The sequence below is a fragment of the Physeter macrocephalus genome, chromosome 9 (assembly GCF_002837175.3).
Source record: "Physeter macrocephalus isolate SW-GA chromosome 9, ASM283717v5, whole genome shotgun sequence".
In the NCBI taxonomy this organism is placed as follows: domain Eukaryota; kingdom Metazoa; phylum Chordata; class Mammalia; order Artiodactyla; family Physeteridae; genus Physeter; species Physeter macrocephalus.
In genome coordinates this window covers 82818886-82823287 of record NC_041222.1, presented here as the reverse complement: position 1 = coordinate 82823287, position 4402 = coordinate 82818886, and positions in this window count along the sequence as shown.

Below are 4402 nucleotides of genomic sequence, written 5' to 3'. Positions count from 1 at the left end.
TAGCCCCCAATCAGGTTGGTTGCCAGGACTTGCCTTGTACAGAAGCTGTTGGCTGCTGGTTTAGTGGGGCTTGTTCACAAGGGGCTGACAAGAGAACCCTGTGGGAGGGGCTCGGAGGCTACTGCTTGCTCACTGGTGGGTGGTGTCAGTGTCCAGAAGACTCTGGAGCTGTTGCCTACCCACTGGTAGATGAACCAGGTCCTGGAATTATTACCAGTCTAGTGGTAGACCAAGCTGTGTCCTGAAGTCTGGCTGCAGAGCCCAGGGATCCCAGAGCTGGTGTCAGACCACACTGGTGTGTTGGGCCAGTTCCTGACACAATTGGGTATGGTGTATAGGGTGTCTCAAAACTTATGTTGGTCTGCTAGTGGGAAGGGCTGGGGCCCAGCTGGTCCCAGGGCATGGTCTGGCCTGCTGTGGGAATGCTGGGTCTGCAGGCTGTGGGATTATGGTTTTCTTGCATCTGATGTCAGTCTCCTTGTGGGTGAGGCTGGTCTAGAGACTAGTGCAGACTTGCTGGAGGGCAGGGCTAATGTTTGCCCTATGGTGGGTAGAGTTGGATCTTGGCCCTCTGGTGGGCAGGGCTGTGTCCAGAGACATGTTTAGAGGAGGCTGTGGGCTCAGGAAGTCTACAGGCAGCCTGTCTGCTGATGGGTGGGTCTGTGTCCCTGCCCAGTTCATTGTTTGCCCTGAGGCATCCCAACAATGGTGCCTATAGATTCCTGCATGGAGCCAGGCTCTCAAGTATCACTGCCACCAGTGTCTATGTCCCCAGTTGAGCCACAGCCACTCCACACCACCTCTCTGTGAGATTCTCCATGATCAGCAGGTAGGTCTGGCCCATTCTTCTATCAAATTACTGCTTTTGCCCAGGGTTCCAGCGCATGTGAGATTTGTGTGTGCCTTTTAAAAGTGAAGTAACTATTTCCCCCAGTCCTTTGGGACTCCCAAAATTGAGCCCCACTGGCCTTCAAAGCCAAATGCTCTGGGGCTTGTCTTCCCAGGGCAGGACCCCCAGGCTTATAACTGCCACTCCTGTGGGGGAACCTCTGCAATATAATTATTCTCCCATTTGTGGGTCACCCACCTGGAGGTATGGGACTTAATTATATTGTGAGTCTGCCCCTCTTACCCATCTCATTGTGGTTTCTTCTTTTTGTCTTTAGTTGTAGAAGAGCTTTTCTGGTCGGTTCCGGTCTTTTTCACTGATGGTTGTTCTGCAGATGTGACGTTGGTGTGCTAGTGAGAGGAGGTGAGCTCAGGGTCTTTCTAATCAACCATCTTTGCTGATCTGCTTTGAGTTTCTTTAAGATAGTTGTTTAAAGTTGTTGTCTATTAAGTCCATCCCCTGATGTTTCTTAGGGATAGTTTTGTTGACATTTTTTCTCATTTGAGTGGATCATACTTTCCTATTTCTTTGCATATCTGTGTTTTTTGTTTTGGATATTTGAACCTTTTAATGTGGTAACTCTGGGGATCTGATTCTTTCCGTTCCCTAGAGTTTGCTGTTTTATTTCATTTTGTTTGATTGTTGTAGGGTGTCTCTGTGTGGGGGATCAGCCTGAAATGTTCACTTAAGATCTTTTTAGGTATTTTCTGTGTCTATGCCTTTTTCTGAGCATGAACAGTGACTTTATAAATTTCTCTGTATGTGTGGTTGCTTTTGAATGTCCTAGCCATTAAATATTTGACTCTCAAAAGGGGAAAAAGAAAAATGAAGAAAGAAAAAAAAAGTATAATCCATTTAAGTCCTCTGGAAGTCACTTCAGCCACAGTGGGAAGGCCTTGTAAAAGTGGCTGCTTCCTCTGTTCCTGCACTTCTGAGATTAGAAGCAGTAACCAGTGATCAGAGCACTGATCATTGATTTTGGAAATCCTTGCTCATTCTGGCTCCTACACTTGCCTTGCAAACCATTCCAGAAACAATGGCTGCCATAGCTGCTCCTGTACTAAGAGATGAAACTGACCCAATTAACCACAATTACCATCCAATTCTTCTCCAAAGTTCCAAAATAGTTACATCAGATTCTGCCAGTGCAACTGCTATGTAGGGAAATGGATTCCTCATGTTTCCCACATTGCCATCTTCCCTCTAGCTCAGCTTCTGATCTCCTATGCACACATTTTTCAACCAAATTCACCACTGAGAGGAATCACTTCACTTATAATTAATAAAAGCAATGAAAAATACAAGAAATATTCCTCCTAAACTGTTCTATCGAGATTATATACACACACACAATTGAAAAGATGTCCAAAATGTAGTTTTGAATTAGAAAATTAAATTGCAGAGAAATGTGTATAGCATGATTTTACTGATTTTACTTAAAACTGAAGCAATATTTGTATGTAAAAATCTTTTGAATGAGCATTCAGAAAACATATGAAAAGATATACACTGAGCTCTAAACAATTGTTTCTTTGCTTAGAGTAGGGAATTTGTAGTACAATGACGGAGATAATTTTTTTTTTACTTCACCTTATATATTGTTTCATTACTGACTGTGAAAAAGTGTTATATTTGTAATTTTGGTTGCTGTAATATATTTACATACAGGAAATAGGAACAATTAATCGTTGTTAATAATAGTAAATTTTAAGAGTAGAGGTAGAGTCAACACTGTAATTAGTTACTTTTTCCTGTTTATTCTTTTATTTACTAACACTTTTCACATTAAGAAAAGCACCTATGATTTTCTCAAATTCATTTACAACAGACATACTATTTTCACTTTTTCCTATTAAGATATACTATAATAATGGTAAAAATTATTTTAAAATGTCATGGGGAGAGGAGAAAAGATGACGGAAGAGTAAGACGTGGAGATCACCTTCCTCCCCACAAATACATCAGAAATACATCTACACGTGGAACTGCTCCTATAGAACACACCCTGAACGCTGACAGAAGACCTCAGACCTCCCAAAATGCAAGAAACAACCCACGTACCTGGGTAGGGCAAAAGAAAAAAGAATAAACAGGGACAAAAGAATAGGGATGGGACCTGCACCAGTGGGAGGGAGCTGCGAAGGAGGAAAGGTTTCCACACACTAGAAGCCCGTTCATGGGCAGAGACTGTGGGTGGCGGATGGGGGGAGCTTTGGAGCTGTGGAGGAGAGTGCAGTAACAGGGTGCGGAGGGCAAAGCAGAGAGATTCCTGCAGAGGACCAGTGACGACCAGCACTCACCAGCCCGAGAGGCTTGTCTGCTCACCCACCGGGATGGGTGGGGGCTGGGAACTGAGGCTTGGGCTATGGTCAGAAGCTGGGAGAGGACTGGGATTGGCGACGTGAACACAGACTGAAGGGGTTAGTGCACCACAGCTAGCCGGGAGGGAGTCCGGGAGAAGTCTGGAGCTGCCAAAGAGGCAAGAGACTTTTTCTTCCCTCTTTGCTTCCTGGGGCGCGAGGAGAGGGGATTAAGTGCTCCACTTAAAAGAGCTCCAGAGACGGGCACGGAGCTGCCAAAGAGGCAAGAGACTTTTTCTTGCCTCTTTCTTTCCTGGTGCGAGAGGAGAGGGGATTAAGCGTGCCGCATAAAGGAGCTCCAGAAACGGGCTCGAACCGCGGCTGTCGGCACGGACACCAGACACGGGGGTGGGACGCTAGGGCTGCTGCTGCTGCCACCAAGAAGCCTGTGTGCAAGCACAGGTCAGTCTCCTCACTGCCCCTCCCGGGAGCCTGTGCAGCCCACCACTGCCGGGGTCCCGGGATCCAGGGACAGCTTCCCCGGGAGAAAGCACGGCACGCCTCGGGCTGGTGCAGTGTCAAACCGCCTCTGCCACTGCGGGCTCGCCCCGCATCCGTGTCCCTCCCTCCCCCTGGCCTGAGTGAGCCAGAGCCCCCGAATCAGCTGCTCCTTTAACCCCGTCCTGTCTGAGCGAAGAGCAGACGTCCTCGGACCACCTACGCGCAGAGGTGGGGCCAAGTCCAAATCTGAACACCAGGATCTGTGCAAACAAAGAGGAGAGGGGGAGGTCTTTCCCAGCAGCCTCAGAAGCAGTGGATTAAAGCTCCACAATCAGCTTGAAGTGCCCTGAATCTGTGGAATACCTGAATAGACAGTGAATCATCCCAAGTTGAGGAGGTGGACTTTTGGAGCAAGATATATTATTATTTTCCCCTTTTTCTCTTTTTGTGAGTGTGTATGTGTGTGCTGCTGTGAGATTTTGTCTGTGTAGCTTTGCATTCACCATTAGTCCTAGGGTTCTGACCGAACCATTTAGGTTTTTTTTTATATATAAAATTTTTATTCTTAATAATTATTTTTTATTTTACTAACTTTATTTTATCCTACTTTATTTTATCTTCTTTCTTTCTTTCTTAATTTCTTCCCTCCCTCCTTCCTTCCTTCCTTCCTTCCTTCCTTCCTTCCTTCCTTCCTTTCTTCCTTCCTTTCTTC